A 27,802-nucleotide genomic window follows, 5' to 3' on the forward strand; every position below is an offset into this window, starting at 1 on the left:
AAAAAATTGGTTTCGAAATCCTGGTTTTTTGAGCAAGCTAGTTATTTAATAAGAGCTAGAGTCACCAAAAGTGATATGTTTACTCAGGCATATTATATATATGTCAAGTATCTTTAATTTTATACCTATCGCCACCTACACGATACTAATCCATAGATATAAATCAATTTAATTAATCAATTTATGCTACCCACCAATATAAGCCACAGAATAAATGCAATTGGCCTTTTATAATACACGAATATTCTATGGTTCAATAATTTGCAGAAAATTGCACCAAGATCAGTAAAGAAACACAGAAGTTATTAAATAAAATATGTTTTTGCTGGCCTCGAGTTTTAGGTAGCAAGCGCAAATCGCGGGAATTTCTGCATACACATACACATACGCATTTTTTGAAATTCTGTGAACAGCATTGTAATTGAGATTTTACTGTTTTCTGTGCAGTTGGTTTAATCGGCAGCAAGTAATGCGGTCAGTTGCCAGTTCAAGCCCTGCGAAGGGATTTTGTTTTTAATTTATCTTTTCGAGCGCGTAGTGCAAACTGCATTTGATGTTGGAAGAAGAGGGTTTAGGGTATCCCTTAGTCTGGATGTCCGGCTAGAATCTCTTACTTGTTTTAATTTGTTTCCATTACTGTTTAAGCAAACGAGCTCTTTCTCGGGCTGTATTTGGTGTTGGTAGAATAGGAATCAGTGTATCCAACAGTTGGGAACTCACAACTACAGTTTCTTACTTGTTTTTATTTTTAACTAAATTTGTTTCTGCGACTTGTTGTACATGCCTTGCAAATATATTGCCGGGTTTTCTTTTCTTATTTTAACAATAATTCAAAATGTTTACCAACCTGTTATTGTACACCAAAAATACTCCCAGACATTTGACCTTATTGAAGAATTCAACAGGGTCATCGCTAATAAATAATGAATGACTAATATCGACAATGTACTATTTAAAAAAGGGATAAATTATCGCTTTTTGTGGGTTGGTATACCGCAAGAGGATAGATCTGATCGCCATTGATGTAATAAGAACCAAATTTGTTTTCTTGGGATAATATGAAATATATTAAAGCTCGGCCTGGCCTAGTAGATGCAACCCGATGTGCGGGTGGCTAAGATCGAGGACCGCTTCCCTGTGTAGTGGCTGTCTTATAACCTCAACCACTCTACTTGCTCTTTAAGCCACTCATGAAACTACTGCTCGGCTAACTAAGATTCATAATTTATTATCTCCCCTGCCAACACTGGCCACCCTGGTAGCCGTTATTTCTTGTTTTAGCAAGGATTAACGGTATGCAACATAGAATTAGGCCTATTAAGAAACAGATGATGTGATCAGGTTATACTTTAAAACTTTGTTATTCCTTTTTTTGTTGGGAAGTAGTAAATTTTAGTAGTACGGCAAAGCTTATCATTTACAATTGGAGCGTGGATAAACTACGATTATAAGCCCTAATGTTATAAGCCACACTAGGTAGCAAAATTAAATACTGTTTTACTTATGAAAAATAAATTGGAACCCGACAACAATTTCAAGGCTGTTTGGTTATAGATTGTTGGAAAGCCGAGTAGCAGCTAGCGCAAAAAGCAAGAATTCCTGGTTACTTGTGTACACATACAAATAGAAATACAATTCTGATTGTAATTTGTGCTGCTATTTTAGTTTCATTTTAATACGCTGAAGTCATTGAAAATTTTAGAGGTAGAAGGCATCTTCGACACCATTAAGTATATATATTCTTAATTAACACTATTGGCGGGTCAATCTGTTCTAAGCTTTTTTCAAGCAATAGATGCAAACCGATAACGAAATCCTGAATTGAGAAAATCTTTTAGGTCATAATAGCTAGAGTCTCCAAATTTAATATTTATCTTCATTTTTTTTTACTATAGCCTTTATGCTTATGTTTTGTCAGCTCATATGCAACAAGGTCTTAAATGCTGCCGTTGTGTACCCGGTGACACCGCCAATGGCATCAGCAATTTACTGTTGTCTCGTTGGAGACATGTTGGGACTCGGGCATGCACATTTTATGCTACCAATTTGCTGATTTTACGCTTCTCTTGTCTCCTTCTCAAATACCGTTTGAGGAGGGCAAGGCCTCTGACGATATCACCGCTTATTAGCGCTTGGAAAAATACCCCTTAGGTACGGAGTTCGTTAACGCGTCGGCCTTAACCTCCTGTGTAAACTCAAATTATTGCAGGAATGGTATAGTCAGATAATCGTTTTTGCCGGGTATGCTTAATAAGGGGGTCGTCACTACTCCGTGACTCGACTCCGTACGTTGTTACTATTTACGAACTCAATACCGTTGGTAAGGGCGAAACAGTGACGGAGGGGGCTCACCAACCAAAACATATCTCCAATCTTTCTGATCCAAAATAACCGGGCTTATGTGATGATGATGATGATAAATTATGAATAAAAACACCAAAATGGCCTATTTTAGATTGACCTTGTGGACACCCTCCACTCCCTGTTTAATTAGGATTAATGTTCCCAGATCGGTTTTTACACTTACATCGACGCATAAAGTGCTAGCTTATTACCGAATCTTTTATTGGTCTCGATCAAAACTCGTGGACTTCGAAGACCCTGTCTGGTCTTTTTGATTACAGAGACTTACCCTTTAAAAACTGATGAGGTTAGTCGGACTCGTGGAATGCTTCCTTACTAGTGCAAGGAGCGATGTGGTCTACCCTTTGCCGTCCTTTTGGAAGCTTTCCCATTTCTCGGGACTTATAAAATACCTTCATGTAGGCAACGGGGGCTCTGCGTACTTAGGGTTTTTACCCGCCTCCAGGCAGGTGGCTAAACAGGTAACATACGTCACCCTTGAATTGAAAAAAAGAAAACGGAAAAATACTTTAAATGCTTTAAGAGACAGATAACAAAACTTGGTGTGTATATCTTAACATATTTTACCTTTTGGTTACCTCTACCCTTCCCCGCAAAACTGATAAGAACTTCGTTTCAAAGCTAGAGCCATTTGCAAAGCGCACATACAGTGAGGATTTAATAAGGAACAAAATATTATTATTGGTGATATTCAAGGCAAGGTATCAGGTTAACAGGAGGACATATTCCAAGATAGCTAGAAGCAGAATCTTGGCAAGGGTTCTTCCTACCTGGAATGCAGACTTTTTGTAGTCTAGAATAGACAATTTTAAAAAATGTCATCAATGTAAACGCTACTTGAACGCTACTACCGCATTTCGCGGTAAACGATTAACGCCGTGGGCGACTTCGCCGGAGCTTGATGCTGCTCATGGAGCAGGACTCAACTTGTACTGGGAACGGAATATAAAAATTCAATTACAAATAATTTGTGCAAATATTAAAAAATAAAGAATATAACATCAACTGAGCATCATCATCAAACTGTAGGAACAATAGAAAGAAGCCACAGAACATTTAACGAATATATACGATCCTATATATCAGCAAATAAAACTGATTGGACGTATGGGTTCAATATTTTGTTTACTGCTTCAATACAACCCCCTCTATGGCACATAATTATTGTCCATATGAGTTAGTATTTGGTAAGACTAATAATCTACCAAAGTATTTTAACAGCATAAGTAATATAGAGCCTCTATATAACATAGACGACTACGCTAAAGACTGTAGGTATGGATTAGAAGTAACATTCAAAAGAGCAAGAAATATTCTCGAATTAAATAAACAAAAAAATAAGGAATTATATGATTTAAAAACTAGGAACATAACTCTATCAATAGAAAATAAAGTTTTACTAAAAAATGAAGTAGGCCATAAGCTAGTTATTAAATACACAGGGCCCTATAGAGTTAAAAAAATAGAAGATAATGATAATATAGCTATTTCCGGAAATAAGAGTAAAAAACAAACAGTTCATAAAGATAGGTTAAAAATCTTTAATTTTTAAAAGACACACACAAAAAATAAAAATGAATTATACAAGGTATGCAAAGATATATATATATTCAGCAACACATTGTTGCAGTACACAAACAAAACCTTTTCAAGTGAGCGTGTAATATGATCACCCGCTTATGAGCTACGCTAAGTCAGCAGTCCCACGCTGCCCATTCGTAGCACATATATGCATACATGCAAATATGTACATAAGACTCTCTCTCTCCCGGCGTAACCGGCAGCGCAGCTATGCGGTCTTAGCCATGAGAATATATTGAATAAAACATTTAAAAAACTAAAGTCAAACGGCACAGACGTGCCCGTGTGTTGAACTATTTGAATCGATGACATTTACCATTACACATGATCTATCATTGCATCCCATAGCACTTATGAAGGTGGACCTGTACCGTATTTTGGAGGTATGCAAAAAACTCCACAAAAGATCCCCATTCGTCCACATCAATTATCACTGGCTGAACAGAAAGTTATTTAATGGGAAGAGTCTCATATTGCACAAGAATGGCAGAGCCGAGCGCCTTATATGAAAGGCCATATAACATTTAACATGAGCAGCAGGGTATTCCATGGAAATGGTCACCAATAAACCACGCCTCTTGGATAAGAGTCATGATGATTACGTCCACGGTTATCACTTTCCACAGAGTGGCCTACACCCCTTTGGCAAGGTTCGCCCTTCGCACCTTCACCCTTTGTAGAACGAGGCATGAGTTTCTCAAGTCGGGAAAACACATCAAACATTATTTCCCGAATATGACTGTTGTTAGAGAAGTGTATCGTCTAACTAACGGATATGACCTGTTTTACATTCTCTTAAGTAGTTCTGGACAGCTCACTGTAGATCGTGGATGCATCGGACGCGTAATTCTGAGTCTTCTAACGCGCTAATGTTTTGTGGCAACAAGGCATCAGCGGCATGATTTTTCTTGCCGGGCTTGTACAAAAATAAATCATTGAATCAATACGAGCTTTTCAACTCTTAATTTTTGCGTTAGAGTTATTTTCTAATACAGCCATTGTTAAGGGTTGGTAGTCAGTGTAAATGTTTATATCGTTTACTCCGTGTAGGTTATGACGGAGTTTACCTAAGGCCCAAACGATAGCTAACTGCCCTCTCTCATTTGTTGCGTAATTTGTTTCGCTGTCCCTTATAGTTCTAGAAATTATATTTATTATTTTGCTCTTATCCCATAGTTTTAATACAGTTTGAGGTATGTGAACATGACGTTTTCAAAGGCAGAATGCGTGAACTTGTGGTTCATTGAATATCACCATTTTGTAAGATCGGTGTTTACTAGCTCAGCCGTTTTCAGCCTAGAGGATAACGAAGTCTCTCACAAAACTTCTGTGAAAACTAGCAAAGCCCAAAAATGATCTGAGCTCGAACAAACTTTTTAAATCAACATACTCTTTTATGGCCTTGACATTTTCCCGGTCCGTTCTTGTGCCTTCGTCAGTCATAAAAAAAAAGCTAGAAATCCAACTTCCTTTTTAGAAAACTTTGACTTTTCTTAAACCATCTCATGTTTGCATCGATCAGGATTTTTTAGGTTTTGAAAGAATATAATCACATAAACATAGCATGTCTTGCCGATTTGTTCGCTCAGAACGTCATCAATGGCCCTCTGAAATATCCTTCCTACGTTTTTAGTCTAAATGACAGTCGACAGAACTTATACTTCCCTCGGTTAACGGAGAATTAAGCCTCTTCTCAATCGCATTCTGCAGCATGATTTGATGCTAGCTAGCTTTGGCTCTCCCAAGATTTGCTAAAATCATGGAAATATCTGGCAGCGGGTACTTCTCTGGAATAGTATTTTCGTTTAGTTTACGAGAGTCATCTGTTTCCTTTTTGTCGACCAATATTAGATAATTATATGGCGAACGTGTCTCTCTGATAATGCTGTTCATTAAAATGTTTTTTATTTCATGAGTCACTCTCATTGAGTAGGGATAAAGCTTTGAATATTTGGGCTGGTTATGAGTTGTGCGGATTGTGGTCACTACAGATGTGTTATATGGCAGTATATTGTTAGAATCCGAGAAAGCTTTAGCATTGTGGCCTGTTTTATTTCTAGCTACATTTTTTTTTCTATATTATTTGCTGTTACTTTTCTAGCAAAAATCATAAAAATGAGGATCAAGATTTCTAAATCTATGGTATTGTATCTTTTGTTGCCACTCTGATAAAAGTTGCTACCATAGAGTAACAGGGTATCAGATTTCGAAATAGGCAAAATGTATTTAAAAAAAATCTGAGGTTCTAGTCGGGAGTTCCCGACTAGGAAATACCCTGAACCCTGTTAATCCAGTTCGGGCAACGCGCTCATTTGTAGTAAAGATAAATTAAAAAAAAAGTTCCCTTGGCAACAGCCACACCAGCCATTATAAAAAAAATTTTCTCCGGTAGGGCTCGAACTTGGGACAGACCGCACCACTTGTTATACCTCTACTCAACAGCCACACCAATAATTAAGTATTATTGAGAAGAAAAAAAACGCATTAAAATAGCAGCACTGAAAACAATCGCAATGGCAAGCTGTTGATAGAATACGAAGCAAATGAATGTGGGTGAGTACATGTGTACATGTGCACATGTAATATGTTTTTCGAATTTGCACTCCATCCAACTGCGTAGTAAAATTTAAAAATGAAATTTTAGCTGTAGGTGTTCTTAGTACATGCGCAGCTCGACCTTGTTTCCGATAATCGATAACTTACTTCGTTTCTAAGCAATCAAAAAAAATTGGTTTCGAAATCCTGGTTTTTTGAGCAAGCTAGTTATTTAATAAGAGCTAGAGTCACCAAAAGTGATATGTTTACTCAGGCATATTATATATATGTCAAGTATCTTTAATTTTATACCTATCGCCACCTACACGATACTAATCCATAGATATAAATCAATTTAATTAATCAATTTATGCTACCCACCAATATAAGCCACAGAATAAATGCAATTGGCCTTTTATAATACACGAATATTCTATGGTTCAATAATTTGCAGAAAATTGCACCAAGATCAGTAAAGAAACACAGAAGTTATTAAATAAAATATGTTTTTGCTGGCCTCGAGTTTTAGGTAGCAAGCGCAAATCGCGGGAATTTCTGCATACACATACACATACGCATTTTTTGAAATTCTGTGAACAGCATTGTAATTGAGATTTTACTGTTTTCTGTGCAGTTGGTTTAATCGGCAGCAAGTAATGCGGTCAGTTGCCAGTTCAAGCCCTGCGAAGGGATTTTGTTTTTAATTTATCTTTTCGAGCGCGTAGTGCAAACTGCATTTGATGTTGGAAGAAGAGGGTTTAGGGTATCCCTTAGTCTGGATGTCCGGCTAGAATCTCTTACTTGTTTTAATTTGTTTCCATTACTGTTTAAGCAAACGAGCTCTTTCTCGGGCTGTATTTGGTGTTGGTAGAATAGGAATTAGTGTATCCAACAGTTGGGAACTCACAACTACAGTTTCTTACTTGTTTTTATTTTTAACTAAATTTGTTTCTGCGACTTGTTGTACATGCCTTGCAAATATATTGCCGGGTTTTCTTTTCTTATTTTAACAATAATTCAAAATGTTTACCAACCTGTTATTGTACACCAAAAATACTCCCAGACATTTGACCTTATTGAAGAATTCAACAGGGTCATCGCTAATAAATAATGAATGACTAATATCGACAATGTACTATTTAAAAAAGGGATAAATTATCGCTTTTTGTGGGTTGGTATACCGCAAGAGGATAGATCTGATCGCCATTGATGTAATAAGAACCAAATTTGTTTTCTTGGGATAATATGAAATATATTAAAGCTCGGCCTGGCCTAGTAGATGCAACCCGATGTGCGGGTGGCTAAGATCGAGGACCGCTTCCCTGTGTAGTGGCTGTCTTATAACCTCAACCACTCTACTTGCTCTTTAAGCCACTCATGAAACTACTGCTCGGCTAACTAAGATTCATAATTTATTATCTCCCCTGCCAACACTGGCCACCCTGGTAGCCGTTATTTCTTGTTTTAGCAAGGGCTAACGGTATGCAACATAGAATTAGGCCTATTAAGAAACAGATGATGTGATCAGGTTATACTTTAAAACTTTGTTATTCCTTTTTTTTGTTGGGAAGTAGTAAATTTTAGTAGTACGGCAAAGCTTATCATTTACAATTGGAGCGTGGATAAACTACGATTATAAGCCCTAATGTTATAAGCCACACTAGGTAGCAAAATTAAATACTGTTTTACTTATGAAAAATAAATTGGAACCCGACAACAATTTCAAGGCTGTTTGGTTATAGATTGTTGGAAAGCCGAGTAGCAGCTAGCGCAAAAAGCAAGAATTCCTGGTTACTTGTGTACACATACAAATAGAAATACAATTCTGATTGTAATTTGTGCTGCTATTTTAGTTTCATTTTAATACGCTGAAGTCATTGAAAATTTTAGAGGTAGAAGGCATCTTCGACACCATTAAGTATATATATTCTTAATTAACACTATTGGCGGGTCAATCTGTTCTAAGCTTTTTTCAAGCAATAGATGCAAACCGATAACGAAATCCTGAATTGAGAATATCTTTTAGGTCATAATAGCTAGAGTCTCCAAATTTAATATTTATCTTCATTTTTTTTTACTATAGCCTTTATGCTTATGTTTTGTCAGCTCATATGCAACAAGGTCTTAAATGCTGCCGTTGTGTACCCGGTGACACCGCCAATGGCATCAGCAATTTACTGTTGTCTCGTTGGAGACATGTTGGGACTCGGGCATGCACATTTTATGCTACCAATTTGCTGATTTTACGCTTCTCTTGTCTCCTTCTCAAATACCGTTTGAGGAGGGCAAGGCCTCTGACGATATCACCGCTTATTAGCGCTTGGAAAAATACCCCTTAGGTACGGAGTTCGTTAACGCGTCGGCCTTAACCTCCTGTGTAAACTCAAATTATTGCAGGAATGGTATAGTCAGATAATCGTTTTTGCCGGGTATGCTTAATAAGGGGGTCGTCACTACTCCGTGACTCGACTCCGTACGTTGTTACTATTTACGAACTCAATACCGTTGGTAAGGGCGAAACAGTGACGGAGGGGGCTCACCAACCAAAACATATCTCCAATCTTTCTGATCCAAAATAACCGGGCTTATGTGATGATGATGATGATAAATTATGAATAAAAACACCAAAATGGCCTATTTTAGATTGACCTTGTGGACACCCTCCACTCCCTGTTTAATTAGGATTAATGTTCCCAGATCGGTTTTTACACTTACATCGACGCATAAAGTGCTAGCTTATTACCGAATCTTTTATTGGTCTCGATCAAAACTCGTGGACTTCGAAGACCCTGTCTGGTCTTTTTGATTACAGAGACTTACCCTTTAAAAACTGATGAGGTTAGTCGGACTCGTGGAATGCTTCCTTACTAGTGCAAGGAGCGATGTGGTCTACCCTTTGCCGTCCTTTTGGAAGCTTTCCCATTTCTCGGGACTTATAAAATACCTTCATGTAGGCAACGGGGGCTCTGCGTACTTAGGGTTTTTACCCGCCTCCAGGCAGGTGGCTAAACAGGTAACATACGTCACCCTTGAATTGAAAAAAAGAAAACGGAAAAATACTTTAAATGCTTTAAGAGACAGATAACAAAACTTGGTGTGTATATCTTAACATATTTTACCTTTTGGTTACCTCTACCCTTCCCCGCAAAACTGATAAGAACTTCGTTTCAAAGCTAGAGCCATTTGCAAAGCGCACATACAGTGAGGATTTAATAAGGAACAAAATATTATTATTGGTGATATTCAAGGCAAGGTATCAGGTTAACAGGAGGACATATTCCAAGATAGCTAGAAGCAGAATCTTGGCAAGGGTTCTTCCTACCTGGAATGCAGACTTTTTGTAGTCTAGAATAGACAATTTTAAAAAATGTCATCACCCGGTGACCACATTAATAATGTTAAAGAGAAAGAAGCTATATTGTCTACACTACATGATGATCCAGTCCAAGGAGGTCACGCAGACATTGCAAAAACCTTGGCCAAGGTCAAAAGACATTATTACTGGAAAGGTATGACTCGTGATATACTTATACTCGTACTTGAGAATAAATGATTCTAATATTGCTGTTGCAACAGTTGCTGCGTTTTTACTTGCGACAGGTATAGCACTTGATAAATTTAGTCAAGTCACATATGAGCGTGACTGCATATTCATTGCCTTGTTCTGATTTTGGTAGTGGACCAATTGTATCCACTATCACTCTGTCGAAAGCCTTTATCGGGGTTTCAGTAACTGTTAAAGGGGTCTTAATATTTGTTGTTATTTTTGCTTTTTGACTTTTCTGGATGTACTCTGTTATATCACGAGTCATACCTTTCCAGTAATAATGTCTTTTGACCTTGGCCAAGGTTTTTGCAATGTCTGCGTGACCTCCTTGGACTGGATCATCATGTAGTGTAGACAATATAGCTTCTTTCTCTTTAACATTATTAATGTGGTCACCGGGTTGAGTAGCGCTACTCTCAATGTGTTCAATATTTTACTGCCAATAATTTTGAAATTATCTATTGAAGCTTCTTCAAAGATATTTTCCCACGGTGCCATTTTCAATTGGCTGATTTTTAATATACCGGCTTCTTTATCGAGCTTTGGAAATAGTTGTCCTAAGTCAATATTTCCATTATAAGTATATAAATCTTCAATATCAATTCTTGCTATAATTTTCTTACCATAATTAAAGAAACATAGCATATCATTTATATGCAAGGTCACTACTTTACGTACTTCATCATTATTAATGACTTCGTATACGTTGGGCTGAGAAGCTGTTTCGGTATATTGCCTTGGCATCGCTACTTTATTATTTTCTGCGCAGAAATTTTGTCTACTTTGATACCTGGTAGTGACTTTCAGGACTTTATTTTGTATGTCTTTTAGTTCGGATATTGTTATACGTGACAATGCATCGGCTACAAAATTATCTTTGCCTCTTAGGTACTCTACTGTAAAATTATACTCCCCTAATTCAAGTCTCATTCGCGTTAATTTGGAACTGGGGTTTGTCATTGAAAACAAAATGTTAGTAACCTATGGTGTGTTTTTACTATGAAATGAGTTCCGTAGATATAGGTCTAAATTTGGTGATTGCCCAATAAATAGCTGTTAACTCTTGTTCCGTCGTACTCTTGTTACTTTCTCCTTTGGTAAATGCTCTCGATACGTAAGCTACTGAAAGTTGAGTTCCATTGTGGGCTTGTGTTAGCACTGCACCACAGGCTTGCTTACTAGCATCTGTGATTATACAAAATTCTTTTGTAATATCTGGATATTGTAACAGGGTAGGCTTCATTAATTGAGCTTTAAGATATTCAAAAGCATTTTGACATTCATCAGTCCATTTAAATGGAACATTCTTCTTATTTCAACTTGTTATATGCCTAGAATAATCGTCAAAATTTTTGATGAATCGTCTGTAGTAATAACAAAATGCTTTAAAACGTCTAGCGCTATCAGAGTCATGTGGAACAGGATAGTTTAATATGACATCAAACTTTTTGTCATCTGGCAAGATTCTCTATCCGTGCATTTGTGTCCCAAAAATGTGACTTCGTGCATGAAAATTAAACATTTTTCAGAATGTAACTTCAAGTTGTGTTTCCTACACATGTCAAAAACACCAATTAAATTATTAAGCATGTGTTTTTCGGAGCTACCGATTACTATTAGGTCATCCATATAAAGGATTGCTTGTGATGGTTCCAGTCCACAGAATGCAATAGTCATCATTCGTTGAAATGAATTTGGCGCTTTTTTCAAACCAAATGGCAATCGCGTGAAGCGATAAGAGCCATTGCTCGTTGAAAAGGATGTTATATCTCTAGAGTTTTCGTCTAGCTCAATCTGATAAAATCCTGACTAAGTCAAGGCAAGAGAAATATTTTGCTCTACCTAGTTTATCTAAGATATCATCGATCCTAGGAAGTGGAAAGTTTTTATTAATTTGACGATAGTCAATTACTAATCGCCATTTTTTCTTTCCGTTATCTATGGATTTCTTTGGTACTAGTAACAGTGGACTGTTGTATTCTGAGGCTGAAGGTTCAACTATTCTATCTTTAATTAGTTTATCAACTTGAGCTTGAATTTCGTCTTTTTGACTATGAGGATTTCTATAATTTTTTATATGTATATACAGGTTCATCATCTTTTAATCTAAATTTCTGCTTATAAAAATTATTGGTTGTTATTGATTCGGTATCAAGTCCGAATATGTCTGTGTATTTACAACAAAGTTTTGTTTAATTGTTTTTTAAATAGTTTTGGAAAATTTACTTTGTTTTACTAAGTTTACTTTGACATAACATCGTTCGTTCTAGTTTCATTGTTTATTTCGGATATATCATAATTTGCTAATGGTTCATAATTCAACTTATTTATATTAATCATTTGATCGGTACTAGTTGTATTTAGTAAACGGACGAATGCATTTGCAGTTGTTACGACTGTGTTTGCTGCATATATACCAGGTTAAATTTCCTTGTTCGGAATTAAAATGCTATCTTAATTTGAAGTTAACTCAATTTTTCGGACAACCTCGGATCTTGCTGGTAACACTATTGTATTGTTACTAGAGCTGTAATTTATGGGAACATATAAAGGATAGTTCAGATATTCTGGTCTTATTATAAGCAGATCTTTTGAAGGTGTGAAATCTAGTTGACAATTATATATTTTAATAAAATTTATTCCTAAAATTACCTCACACGGTATAAAAAAAGTTGATTCGACAATATGGAAGTTGTATGGAATTATATATTTAGTTGTTTGTCTTTCAGTCCTTTAGATTGAATTAATCCTTGATTGATTCTCTGAATATTTATTTTGTTGTCCATGTTTATATCATTAAAAGTGTCTGGGTTGTCTTTTAACAGAGATATGTCTGCACCAGTATCTATCAAAAATAATAATTTCTTGCCTGTAGCTACGTTTGTGAATGTTACGAATATATTTACACTAAGATTAATCGAATGAACCTTTTTACTGTCTATTGCTGTGTACCTAAGGGCTGTTGTGAGTTTTCCGAAGCATTCGGTTCGGTCTATATCTTTGTGGCTACGCAGCATATAGGACTGTATTTGGGTGTCCTACTGTGTTTGTGCAACTATCGACGAACACAGTTGTAATCCCACTCATTGTATTGAAATTTCGTAATTTCATTACAGACCTAACTTCGTCAATTATGCTGTTATGATTGATGTTACAGCAACTTGTAGGCTCAGTTCTTCGGCATATTCTTGCGATACACCGTTAATCATATGTGCTGATTGCAAAGCCCATGTCAACTGTTCAACTTCTTGAATATATTGACTTGCTGTCTTTTGCTTTTGCAGCAGATTGAACAATTTAGCGGATAATGCTTTAGCTTTAACTCTGGTTCAGACTTAGATAGTTCGGCTAGTGTGATTACAGCTGGTATCGTAAGATCGCTTAGATCTTCTTCTTTTATATGCTTATCTGAACCGCTTGCGATTTCAGATTCGCTTACTGTCTCTACGTCTGTGTTTGTTTCTTCCTCGACTAATCCTGAAGTATTCAAAATCGAAGGTATAGTTATGTCTAGCGAATATTTTGATTTAACGCTATTTATACCCTGAACCCATTAAAAATGGGTACAAGGGTATATTGTATTTGTGCGAAATGTATGTAACAAATGTATGTAACAGGCAGAAGAAAGCATCTCCGACCCCATAAAGTATATTCTTGATCAGCATCAAAAGCCGAGTCGATCTAGCCATGTCCGTCTGTCTGTCGGTCCGTCCGTCCGTCCGTCCGTCCGTCCGTCCATCCGTATGTATTGAAATTTTAGATGTAGGTGCTCCTAGTTCCCGGGCAGATCGAGTTTATTTCCGATAATCGATAATTTACTCCGTTTCCAAGCAATCGATAAAAATCGATATCGATATTCTGTTTTTGGGCAATTTTGGTAAATAATAAGAGCTAGAGTCACCAAACTTGACATATAGCTTCTAAAATAAAATATATACATGCATTTGATATTGGAAGAAGAGGTTTCAGGCTATCCCCTAGTCGGAAGCTCCCGACTAGAACCTCTTACTTGTTTTTATATAGTATAAATGAAAATAATGTACAATTGAGCGACATACCCTGAACCCATTAATAATGGGTATAGGGGTAGAAGGCAGAAGGAAGCATCTCCGACCCCATAAAGTATATATATTCTTGATCAGCATCAATAGCCAAGTCGATCTAGCCCTGTCCGTCTGTCTGTCCGTCCGTTCATCCGTCCGTCCGTATGTATGAAAGCAAGGATCTCAGAACCTATAAGAGATAGACACTTGAAATTTTAGATATAGGTGCCTGCGCAGATTGAGTTTGTTTCTGATAATCGATAACTTACTCCGTTTTGAAGAAATCGATATCGATATCCTGTTTTTTGGGCAATTTTGGTAAATAATAAGAGCTAGAGTCACCAAACTTAATATATAGCTTCTAAAATAGAATATATATATGCATTTGATGTTGGAAGAAGAGGGTCTAGGGTATCCCCTAGTCGGGAGCTCCCGACTAGAACCTCTTACTTGTTTAAAATTATTTTTATTATTGCTATACAAACCACTAGTTGCATTTGGGGTTGGTAGAAGGGTGTCCCTTTACTGGTTTGGCTTGTAGAGCGAGCTGCTTCTGTTTTTGGTAGAAGAAGATTCTTATTTTTTTCTTTGGAGAAGCAGATGTGAAAATTATCTCCCCGGTTACGGAATATTATATCAGGTAATGCGTACCATTTAATCTAATGCACCGGCTAGCTATTAAGTAACAGAGCGTATAGTGATTCTTATGGGTTGACAACAGGATAAAGAGATTTGTAACGGTCTTTTTGGTAACATCACTGCTATTGATGTGCATCTGATGATGTGCATTTACATCGCACCCAATTACAGTCTGTTTATTCGACTGCTTGCATAAGTAGACATGTCGGTGGATCTGAATCAGTGGCACGTATTAGAAGTAGCTAACAAGTAGGGTGACATGACTGCCAATTCCCGAACTACGTTTGTTGTATCCGTTTTGGTGACTGTGCCCCTGGGAAGTGTTTCCAGCAAAGCGCGTCCTAATTTGATAGCTAATATGAGCCACAGCTTAATCCATCGAGCCATGCTGTTTCCGCCTTCGAATATGACCCTGAACAGGGTGGCCGACAATTCTTTGGTAAGGTGCAAGTTCGCACAACAAAATTCCACATATCTCTAAATGGCGAAAAAAACTAATTAAATCAATTTCTAATTGTTTTCTCTATTGTTTAGCATTGTTTCAAAAGGGAGTCTGTATTTTATTATTATTATTCTTCATTATACTGAAGGCTTATTACCGGTTTTTAAAATCTTTAGGATTCTCTCATCTACTAGAAGCTGATAATCACTCAGCAACCGCGATGCTATGCTACCCCACAATCAACGGTCAATATACAGAATAAAGGACGGCAAAATGTGTTAGGTGTAGATTGACGAACTACTGATATTTTAGTAGCAGTACACCATATGTCAAGAAATTGTTTTGACATAGCGAAAAATTTATCATTTCCAGATTTATATGCAATTTAAACCACATATTTTTAATGTTCATATTTTTTTACATTCTTTATAACGGTATATTATATTTTTATTTTTTATTTGTATATACATATATAATAAACATTTAGTGTTAAAAGCCTAGTTAGAGTACACAATTTTCTAATAGCATCACCGACCGATGTAGGTGCTTTATTTGCCAGTCCGGCCAGCTGTGCCCTATTCACAGCTAATTTTATCAGTAACGCTATTAGAGTCTACAGCTTAGAAGAAGGGTGTTAGTAGATCAAATAGTGTTGTTTAGTTAAAGTTAAAAATAACCTTAAATTTCTATATATATTAAGACGAGAAAGAAAGGCTATCTTCGGCACGCCGAAGATCTTATACCCTTGCAGACCCAACCTTTTCATAATGTTTATAGTGCTTTGCCCGTATATAAGAAGCACATGGAAAATAGTTAATGCCGAGCTTGGTCAAGATACCTTGGTAAACAAAAAAGGTTTTCAATAAAAAGCCTAGTTTTCCTATGGCCGATACATGATATAGTAGTCTTATGTAAATAAGATTTTAAAATATAGAAGGAAATATAGTGAAATCTTTAAATGCCATGCTTAATCAAAATATCTTGAATGACAAAAAAAATGTTTCCATACAACAACATAATTTTCGACCGATCGTTCCTATGGCAGCTATATGATATAGTGGTCCGATCTTCATAGGATTTTGCATTTATATGAAGAAGTAAAACTAATAAATGTCGAGTTTGGTCAAGATATCTTGCAAAACAAAATGTATTTTCATACAACTTAATTTACGACCGATAGTTCCTATGACAGCTATATCATATAGTGGTCCGATCTTAAAAGGATTTTGGGTATATATGAGGAAACAGACGGAAGAGGAGTATAGTGAAATTAATAAATGCCGAGTTTGGTCAAGTTATCTTGAAAAACAAAATGTTTTTTCATACAACTTAATTTTCGACCGATCGTTCCTATGGCAGCTATACGATATAGTGGTCTAACCCAGCTGGTTTTGACATATGTACTGCGTGCAACAGAAAGAGGAACTTCTCCAAAGTTTCATAAAGATAGCTTTAAAACTGAGGGACTAGTTCGCATAGAAACACACAGACGGATATGGCTATATCGACTCGGCTGTTGATGCTGATCAAGAATATATATACCTTATGGGGTGAAGATGTCTCGTATGCGTTACACATTTCACGACAAAATTATAAAGGGTATAAGGGTATAAAAATACAATAAATAAGGAAAAACAAGATATATAGAATGTTATGTAGATAGGATAGAGAGATAGTAATGAGATATCACCGACCCGGTGGGGGAAAACTTATAACCTATCCGGCAAGCTATGCCCGTGCTCATAGCTGGGAATGGTCAGTGACTTCCCAAAGGTATCCTAAAAGCGACGATTTTATTAGGGGTAGAGAAGGTTCGGTAGAGAAAACGTGATGTAAACAATTGTAATTTTTACATAGCAGGCAAAAAGGATTGTGCATAGCGTAGTCTGTTGTGTACATAGAAAGGAATAAGGGGCGATAATTATTCGTTGGTCTGGACGGAACAGAGAATTAAAGACGCCTCAACAGAAATGGAGATTCTATAACGCCAACAATCAACTTATGTAGGAAGACAATACCGAGAATTGTCCTACGGTTGCTTAACGACGGAAGATTAAGAAGAAGCAGCCTGCTGGAGTAGGATGGCAACCAAAAATTAGGGTCCTAATTTAAACGTCGTAAGGCAAAAAGCAGAAATTACTTCTCAATTTTAGCAGATTGGTCGTAGTTGACCGATTCTTTACGGATTCATGTTAAACAGGGGAGATAACTGATTTGTAGAAATTCTGCAAATTCGAAGTGAATATTTTTACAAATAATTTAGGGTAGCGGACAGTTTTGCAATGCCCCTTTAATTTTGTATATCAGATTTTCCAACTCTCTTGTGGAGAGGTATGATATAAGATTCTTTCCAAAGAGATAGAAAAACTGAAGATTCAAAGGATAGATTAAAATGCTTTAGCAATGGACGAAGAAGGGAAGAACTACACTCCTTGAGTAGACAACTATGAACATTGTCAGGCCCAGGAGAGGTAGAAAACTAAAAAAACAGAAAGAAAATAGAATTAGGAAATAAAAATAACATGCATAAAAGCGGGTGGAGTAATATTGTAATGGTAAAAATTATTATTTGGACAGAAGGAAAAGTAAGTTTATTGGAAACAATTAGTAAAGGGGTGATCAGAATCGGAATCGTTGCTAGCTTTATCTATCCCGAGAAAAAGAAGATGGCTAACTTGGAGATTTACGCTTTATGTTTATAAAATTACTAGGGGGTAAAGCCCGGCCTTGCCTGTGGCACTTATGTTATAAAATCAATGTTCTCGAATAGCTTTGAAAATGATTTTGAAACTGAGCGGACAGTAAGCAAACTACTCTCATGCAAACGTTTTCCGTCATTTTACCACTGTTTCGAGTGGAATTTCCCAAATCGCCGAAACACGTATTCATTATATTTGTATATAAAGCTTTAAAAATAAGTTAAATGCAAATCGGACACAGCTTAAAATTCTAAAAAGTTACTTTAAAATGCACTTTCCACCGAAGGAGACTAGATTTTGCAAAAAATGTGAAACACGTCTCAAATGATTCTTTATGTAGATCCATGCAAATGAATTTGAAGGCTAAAGGCCACCCACCAAATCTTTGACTCCCATTTTCACCAAGGAGGAATGGATTTTTCGAAAAGTGTGAAACACCCCACTAATGCATTTTAGCAATGATCTTTGAAAATAAGTTTGAGGCCGATCCGATGGTTAACAAAAAAGTTTCATACAAACGTTTTTCGTTAATTAACCACTGTTGGGTGGAATTTTCCATAGTGCTGAAACACGTATTCATTAGGTTCTTATGCAGAGCTTTATAAATAAGTTTGGAGCAAATCGAACGCCACTTAAAACTCCGCCCAAAAAAGATTAGATATTGCGAAAAATCTGAAACACGTCTCGAATGATTTTTATATAGAGCTTTGAAAATGAATTTGAGCGCGAAACGTCACCAACCAAATCTTTGACCACCATTTCCACCAAGGAGGAATACATTTTTGGAAAAGTGTGAAGCACCCCTCAAATGAATTTGAACAAAGAACTTTGAAGTTGAGTTTGAGCGCTAGCAGCACCTACATCTAAAATTTCAAGTCACTAGCTCTTATAGGTTCTGAGATCCTTGAGATCCGGACGGACGGACAGACGGACGATAAAAATCGATATAGATATCCTATGTTTTGGGCAATTTTGGTAAATAAAAAGAGCTAGAGTCACCAAACTTGACATATAGCTCCTAAAATAGAATACATATATGCATTTGATGTTGGAAGAAGAGGGTTCAGGGTATTCCCAAGTCGGGAGCTCCCGACTAGAACCTCTTACTTGATTTTTTAACCCATTAAAAATGGGTTTAAGGGTATATTGTATTTGTGCAAACCAACCAAATTAAGCCATAATTTAAATGCTATTGACTTTTTCAGAATAAACAAATATTCTAGGCACAAAAATATATACTATAGGAAATGTCATAAAGATCGGTTAAGAAAAAACCAGTTATATGCAACTGCGCAATTGAATGGGGCAGCCGCTTTAAGAATTTCTGTATACATATACACACACACATTTATGCGCGTCTGCTTCGCATTCTAACAGCATGGTAATTGCGACTTTTTTCTGTAATGTTATTTTAGTTTCTTTTTTATCAAAGGTAATAAATTATTGGTGTGGCTGCTGAGTAGAGGCATAGCAAGTGGTGCGGTCTGTCGCGAGTTCGAGCCCTACCGGGGAAAATATTTTTATTTTTTTTTTGCTGGTGTGGCTGTTAAGTATAGTCGACAGTAAGTAATGCGGTCATTGGCGAGCTCTAACCCTGGCAGGTAACATTTTTTTATTAATTTATTTGGTGTTGGAATAAGAGGGTTCAGGGTATTCCTTAGTCGGTAGCTCCCGACTAGAGCCTCTTACTTGTTATACTCTGTTCCCATGTCCGAAATGAACGACTTCATTGGACCAAACTTGAGTATATAATTTTCGAACATAGCTTTCGCGACATTTTTTGCACTTTTGCTTTTTACTGGTATGGCTACTAAATATTTTGTAAGGTCACATATTAATTTGACTATGTATTCATTGCCATGTTCCAATTTGGATAGCGGACCAACTGTATCCACTATCATTATATCGAAATCATTCACAGGTGTGTCTGTGAGAGTCTAAGGAGTTTATGTGTGCGTCTTTGTTTTAGACATTTGGCATTTTTGATATCTACGTACGTACTCTTTTATACTTATGATGTATCATATTTTACCAGTAGTAGTGTCTTTTTATTTTCGCTAGCGTTCTTGTTATTCCGCTATGACCTTCTTGAGGTCGTAATGGGGGTCGTCATGGTATGTAGACAATATTTGTTGTATCTCTTTTTCATCGTTTTTTTGGGTCACCGGCTGGAGTAGCGCTACTCTTAAAGATTTAATATTTTATTGTCCATATTAAAAGAATCTATTGAAACTGTTTCAAAGATCTTTTCGCTCGGTGCCACTTTGAGCTTGCTGTTTTTTAATATACCGGCTTCTGCTTCAAACCATTGGTAATGACTTCATGTACGTTGGGCTTAGATACATTTTTATGACTTTGCCTTGGCAGAAGTTCATAATTTTGTACTGTACAGATTTTATATTGTCTACTTTGTCTTCTGGTAGTGACTTTCACTTTATGTTGCATATCTTTGAATTCTTTTATATTAATACGCGAATGTGCGTCTGCTACGAAATTATCTTTCCCCTTCAGGTATTCTACTGTGAAGTCCTATTCTTCAAGCTCTAACCGCATGCGAGTTAATTTCGGACTATTTTTATACCCTGAACCCATTAAAAATGGGTATAAGCAACGACAATAAAACAATAATAACGCCATACAGCAAAATGATACTATGCAGCTTAATTAACCAAATTAATTTCTTGCTGGCTAAAGCCAGAGCAGTGAATAACAACACATACATACATACTTTAAAGTTCTTATGCATGTGTAATTCACGCATTTAACCAAAGGTGCTTGCCCGCCATTGGATGAGACAAGAACTTTTCTCGAGCATACACTGTTCAAAAACAAAATTGAAATCAATCTATGTGTGCTATTTTCTTATCGTAGTTATTGCACAAGATGCGCCTTGTATAAGAATTATTTAATTGTTAAATATTCCTGTAAAATTAATCGTTATTATCTATGGTAACATATCATTTCAATAAAGCATGCATTTCATGGATAAACCACAAGCACTTTGCGTCGATCGTAAGTTATAAACTTTTTCGCTCAATTTACCTCGAAAACGAAGCGACGCAAAGAATCATCGACCAGCTTTGCTCAAGGCTGGCTGGCGACTAACTTCGTTGCTCGTGTCAGCATCAGTAAGTCGCGACTTCGGCATTCGTTCGTCTGGTCTTTGGAGAACGAACAACCAGTCGGCAGGCATTCCGCACGAAGCCTCAAGGGCCAGATGAAAGCCCAGGCTAGACATTTTGCGTCGCATTCCAATGTATGGTCGTTACTCATCTTAGTGTTTATATTGTCTTTGGTATAAGGGTATATTGTATTTGTGCAAAATCCAAATTTATGTCACAGGCAGAAGGAAGCATCTCCATAAAGTATATATATTCCTGATCTGCACTAATAGCCGAGTCGATCTATCCATGTCCGTCTGTCCGTATGTATGAACGCAAGGATCTCAGAACCTATAAGAGGTAGAGAAATTTTAGGTGTAGGTGCTCCTAGTGCCTGCGCAGATCAAGTTTGTTTCCGATAATAAACTTACTCCGTTTCCAAGCAATCGGTGCAAATCGATATAGATATCCTGTTTTTTGGGCAATTTTGGTAAATAATAAGAGCTAGAGTCACCAAACTTAACATATAGCTTTTGAAGAATAATATATTTATGCATTTGATGTTGGAGGAAGAAGGTTCAGGGTATCCCCAAGTGGGAAGCTCCCGACTAGAACCTCTTACTTGTTCAAAGTTATTTTTATTATTGCTATAGAAACCTACTTAGTAGCACTAGTTGCATTTGGGGTTGGTAGAAGGGTGTCCCTTTACTTGTTTGGCTTGTTGAGCGAGCTGCTTCTGTTTTTGTTAGAAGAAGATTCTTATTTTTTTCTTTGGAGAAGCAGATGTGAAAATTATCTCCCCGGTTACGGAATATTATATCAGGTAATGCGTACCATTTAATCTAATGCACCGGCTAGCTATTAAGTAACAGAGCGTATAGTGATTCTTTTGGGTTGACAACAGGATAAAGAGATTTGTAACGGTCTTTTTGGTAACATCACTGCTATTGATGTGCTTCTGATGATGTGCATTTACATCGCACCCAATTACAGTCTGTTTATTCGACTGCTTGCATAAGTAGACATGTCGGTGGATCTGAATCAGTGGCACGTATTAGAAGTAGCTAACAAGTAGGCTGACATGACTGCCAATTCCCGAGCTACGTTTGTTGTATCCGTTTTGGTGACTGTGCCCCTGGGAAGTGTTTCCAGCAAAGCGCGTCCTAATTTGATAGCTAATATGAGCCACAGCTTAATCCATCGAGCCATGCTGTTTCCGCCTTCGAATATGACCCTGAACAGGGTGGCCGACACTTCTTTGGTATGGTGCAAGTTCGCACAACAAAATTCCACATATCTCTAAATGGCGAAAAAACTAATTAAATCAATTTCTAATTGTTTTCTTTATTGTTTAGCATTGTTTCAAAAGGGAGTCTGTATTTTATTATTATTATTCTTCATTATACTGAAGGCTTATTACCGGTTTTTAAAATCTTTAGGATTCTCTCATCTACTAGAAGCTGATAATCACTTAGCAACCGCGATGCTATGCTACCCCACAATCAACGGTCAATATACAGAATAAAGGACGGCAAAATGTGTTAGGTGTAGATTGACGAACTACTGATATTTTAGTAGCAGTACACCATATGTCAAGAAATTGTTTTGACATAGCGAAAAATTCATCATTTCCAGATTTATATGCAATTTAAACCACATATTTTTAATGTTCATATTTTTTTACATTCTTTATAACAGTATATTATATTTTTATTTTTTATTTGTATATACATATATAATAAACATTTAGTGTTAAAAGCCTAGTTAGAGTACACAATTTTCTAATAGCATCACCGACCGATGTAGGTGCTTTATTTGCCAGTCCGGCCAGCTGTGCCCTATTCACAGCTAATTTTATCAGTAACGCTATTAGAGTCTACAGCTTAGAAGAAGGGTGTTAGTAGATCAAATAGTGTTGTTTAGTTAAAGTTAAAAATAATCTTAAATTTCTATATATATTAAGACGAGAAAGAAAGGCTATCTTCGGCACGCCGAGGATCTTATACCCTTGCAGACCCAACCTTTTCATAATGTTTATAGTGCTTTGCCCGTATATAAGAAGCACATGGAAAATAGTTAATGCCGAGCTTGGTCAAGATACCTTGGTAAACAAAAAAGGTTTTCAATAAAAAGCCTAGTTTTCCTATGGCCGATACATGATATAGTAGTCTTATGTAAATAAGATTTTAAAATATAGAAGGAAATATAGTGAAATCTTTAAATGCCATGCTTAATCAAAATATCTTGAATGACAAAAAAAATGTTTCCATACAACAACATAATTTTCGACCGACCGTTCCTATGGCAGCTATATGATATAGTGGTCCGATCTTCATAGAATTTTGCATTTATATGAAGAAGTAAAACTAATAAATGTCGAGTTTGGTCAAGATATCTTGCAAAACAAAATGTATTTTCATACAACGTAATTTACGACCGATAGTTCCTATGACAGCTATAGCATATAGTGGTCCGATCTTAAAAGGATTTTGGGTATATATGAGGAAACAGACGGAAGAGGAGTATAGTGAAATTAATAAATGCCGAGTTTGGTCAAGTTATCTTGAAAAACAAAATGTTTTTTCATACAACTTAATTTTCGACCGATCGTTCCTATGGCAGCTATACGATATAGTGGTCTAACCCAGCTGGTTTTGACATATGTACTGCGTGCAACAGAAAGAGGAACTTCTCCAAAGTTTCATAAAGATAGCTTTAAAACTGAGGGACTAGTTCGCATAGAAACACACAGACGGATTTGGCTATATCGACTCGGCTGTTGATGCTGATCAAGAATATATATACCTTATGGGGTGAAGATGTCTCGTATGCGTTACACATTTCACGACAAAATTATAAAGGGTATAAGGGTATAAAAATACAATAAATAAGGAAAAACAAGATATATAGAATGTTATGTAGATAGGATAGAGAGATAGTAATGGGATATCACCGACCCGGTGGGGGAAAATTTATAACCTATCCGGCAAGCTATGCCCGTGCTCATAGCTGGGAATGGTCAGTGACTTCCCAAAGGTATCCTAAAAGCGACGATTTTATTAGGGGTAGAGAAGGTTCGGTAGAGAAAACGTGATGTAAACAATTGTAATTTTTACATAGCAGGCAAAAAGGATTGTGTTTAGCGTAGTCTGTTGTGTACATAGAAAGGAATAAGGGGCGATAATTATTCGTTGGTCTGGACGGAACAGAGAATTAAAGACGCCTCAACAGAAATGGAGATTCTATAACGCCAACAATCAACTTATGTAGGAAGACAATACCGAGAATTGTCCTACGGTTGCTTAACGACGGAAGATTAAGAAGAAGCAGCCTGCTGGAGTAGGATGGCAACCAAAAATTAGGGTCCTAATTTAAACGTCGTAAGGCAAAAAGCAGAAATTACTTCTCAATTTTAGCAGATTGGTCGTAGTTGACCGATTCTTTACGGATTCATGTTAAACAGGGGAGATAACTGATTTGTAGAAATGCTGCAAATTCGAAGTGAATATTTTTACAAATAATTTAGGGTAGCGGACAGTTTTGCAATGCCCCTTTAATTTTGTATATCAGATTTTCCAACTCTCTTGTGGAGAGGTATGATATAAGATTCTTTCCAAAGAGATAGAAAAACTGAAGATTCAAAGGATAGATTAAAATGCTTTAGCAATGGACGAAGAAGGGAAGAACTACACTCCTTGAGTAGACAACTATGAACATTGTCAGGCCCAGGAGAGGTAGAAAACTAAAAAAACAGAAAGAAAATAGAATTAGGAAATAAAAATAACATGCATAAAAGCGGGTGGAGTAATATTGTAATGGTAAAAATTATTATTTGGACAGAAGGAAAAGTAAGTTTATTGGAAACAATTAGTAAAGGGGTGATCAGAATCGGAATCGTTGCTAGCTTTATATATCCCGAGAAAAAGAAGATGGCTAACTTGGAGATTTACGCTCAAATGATTCTTTATGTAGATCCATGCAAATGAATTTGAAGGCTAAAGGCCACCCACCAAATCTTTGACTCCCATTTTCACCAAGGAGGAATGGATTTTTCGAAAAGTGTGAAACACCCCACTAATGCATTTTAGCAATGATCTTTGAAAATAGGTTTGAGGCCGATCCGATGGTTAACAAAAAAGTTTCATACAAACGTTTTTCGTTAATTAACCACTGTTGGGTGGAATTTTCCATAGTGCTGAAACACGTATTCATTAGGTTCTTATGCAGAGCTTTATAAATAAGTTTGGAGCAAATCGAACGCCACTTAAAACTCCGCCCAAAAAAGATAAGATATTGCGAAAAATGTGAAACACGTCTCGAATGATTTTTATATAGAGCTTTGAAAATGAATTTGAGCGCGAAACGTCACCAACCAAATCTTTGACCACCATTTCCACCAAGGAGGAATACATTTTTGGAAAAGTGTGAAGCACCCCTCAAATGAATTTGAACAAAGAACTTTGAAGTTGAGTTTGAGCACTAGCAGCACCTACATCTAAAATTTCAAGTCACTAGCTCTTATAGGTTCTGAGATCCTTGAGATCCGGACGGACGGACAGACGGACGATAAAAATCGATATAGATATCATATGTTTTGGGCAATTTTGGTAAATAAAAAGAGCTAGAGTCACCAAACTTGACATATAGCTCCTAAAATAGAATACATATATGCATTTGATGTTGGAAGAAGAGGGTTCAGGGTATTCCCTAGTGGGGAGCTCCCGACTAGAACCTCTTACTTGATTTTTTAACCCATTAAAAATGGGTTTAAGGGTATATTGTATTTGTGCAAACCAACCAAATTAAGCCATAATTTTAATGCTATTGACTTTTTCAGAATAAACAAATATTCTAGGCACAAAAATATATACTGTAGGAAATGTCATAAAGATCGGTTAAGAAAAAGCCAGTTATATGCAACTGCGCAATTGAATGGGGCAGCCGCTTTAAGAATTTCTGTATACATATACACACACACATTTATGCGCGTCTGCTTCGCATTCTAACAGCATGGTAATTGCGACTTTTTTCTGTAATGTTATTTTAGTTTCTTTTTTATCAAAGGTAATAAATTATTGGTGTGGCTGCTGAGTAGAGGCATAGCAAGTGGTGCGGTCTGTCGCGAGTTCGAGCCCTACCGGGGAAAATATTTTTATTTTTTTTTTGCTGGTGTGGCTGTTAAGTATAGTCGACAGTAAGTAATGCGGTCATTGGCGAGCTCTAACCCTGGCAGGTAACATTTTTTTATTAATTTATTTGGTGTTGGAATAAGAGGGTTCAGGGTATTCCTTAGTCGGTAGCTCCCGACTAGAGCCTCTTACTTGTTATACTCTGTTCCCATGTCCGAAATGAACGACTTCATTGGACCAAACTTGAGTATATAATTTTCGAACATAGCTTTCGCGACATTGTTTGCGCTTTTGCTTTTTACTGGTATGGCTACTAAATATTTTGTAAGGTCACATATTAATTTGACTATGTATTCATTGCCATGTTCCAATTTGGGTAGCGGACCAACTGTATCCACTATCATTATATCGAAATCATTCACAGGTGTGTCTGTGAGAGTCTAAGGAGTTTATGTGTGCGTCTGTGTTTTAGACATTTGGCATTTTTGATATCTACGTACGTACTCTTTTATACTTATGATGTATCATATTTTACCAGTAGTAGTGTCTTTTTATTTTCGCTAGCGTTCTTGTTATTCCGCTATGACCTTCTTGAGGTCGTAATGGGGGTCGTCATGGTATGTAGACAATATTTGTTGTACCTCTTTTTCATCGTTTTTTTGGGTCACCGGCTGGAGTAGCGCTACTCTTAAAGATTTAATATTTTATTGTCCATATTAAAAGAATCTATTGAAACTGTTTCAAAGATCTTTTCGCTCGGTGCCACTTTGAGCTTGCTGTTTTTTAATATACCGGCTTCTGCTTCAAACCATTGGTAATGACTTCATGTACGTTGGGCTTAGATACATTTTTATGACTTTGCCTTGGCAGAAGTTCATAATTTTGTACTGTACAGATTTTATATTGTCTACTTTGTCTTCTGGTAGTGACTTTCACTTTATGTTGCATATCTTTGAATTCTTTTATATTAATACGCGAATGTGCGTCTGCTACGAAATTATCTTTCCCCTTCAGGTATTCTACTGTGAAGTCCTATTCTTCAAGCTCTAACCGCATGCGAGTTAATTTCGGACTATTTTTATACCCTGAACCCATTAAAAATGGGTATAAGCAACGACAATAAAACAATAATAACGCCATACAGCAAAATGATACTATGCAGCTTAATTAACCAAATTAATTTCTTGCTGGCTAAAGCCAGAGCAGTGAATAACAACACATACATACATACTTTAAAGTTCTTATGCATGTGTAATTCACGCATTTAACCAAAGGTGCTTGCCCGCCATTGGATGAGACAAGAACTTTTCTCGAGCATACACTGTTCAAAAACAAAATTGAAATCAATCTATGTGTGCTATTTTCTTATCGTAGTAATTGCACAAGATGCGCCTTGTATAAGAATTATTTAATTGTTAAATATTCCTGTAAAATTAATCGTTATTTTCTATGGTAACATATCATTTCAATAAAGCATGCATTTCATGGATAAACCACAAGCACTTTGCGTCGATCGTAAGTTATAAGCTTTTTCGCTCAATTTACCTCGAAAACGAAGCGACGCAAAGAATCATCGACCAGCTTTGCTCAAGGCTGGCTGGCGACTAACTTCGTTGCTCGTGTCAGCATCAGTAAGTCGCGACTTCGGCATTCGTTCGTCCTGTCTTTGGAGAACAAACAACCAGTCGGCAGGCATTCCGCACGAAGCCTCAAGGGCCAGAT

The 27,802-nt window shown here is 36.6% G+C and overlaps 2 long non-coding RNA genes across 7 annotated transcripts in view; one reads left to right on the forward strand and one right to left on the reverse strand.

The window, feature by feature from the left end:
* Positions 1 to 27,802, reverse strand: part of LOC116650152 (uncharacterized) — an 80,354-nt gene that overhangs the window by 41,331 nt on the left and 11,221 nt on the right. The window contains exons 2-3 of the long non-coding RNA XR_004303143.2: positions 9,301 to 9,508; positions 2,633 to 2,840 (exon numbers count right to left, since the gene is read on the reverse strand). This is a non-coding gene — a long non-coding RNA (uncharacterized lncRNA). The remainder of the gene's footprint in view (positions 1 to 2,632; positions 2,841 to 9,300; positions 9,509 to 27,802) is intronic.
* The window catches only part of LOC138911692 (uncharacterized), a 349,655-nt gene that overhangs the window by 37,059 nt on the left and 284,794 nt on the right, over positions 1 to 27,802 (forward strand). The gene's annotated exons all lie outside the window — the stretch shown is intronic.

This window comes from Drosophila virilis, unplaced genomic scaffold, assembly GCF_030788295.1.
Source record: "Drosophila virilis strain 15010-1051.87 unplaced genomic scaffold, Dvir_AGI_RSII-ME tig00002027, whole genome shotgun sequence".
In the NCBI taxonomy this organism is placed as follows: Eukaryota; Metazoa; Arthropoda; class Insecta; order Diptera; family Drosophilidae; genus Drosophila; species Drosophila virilis.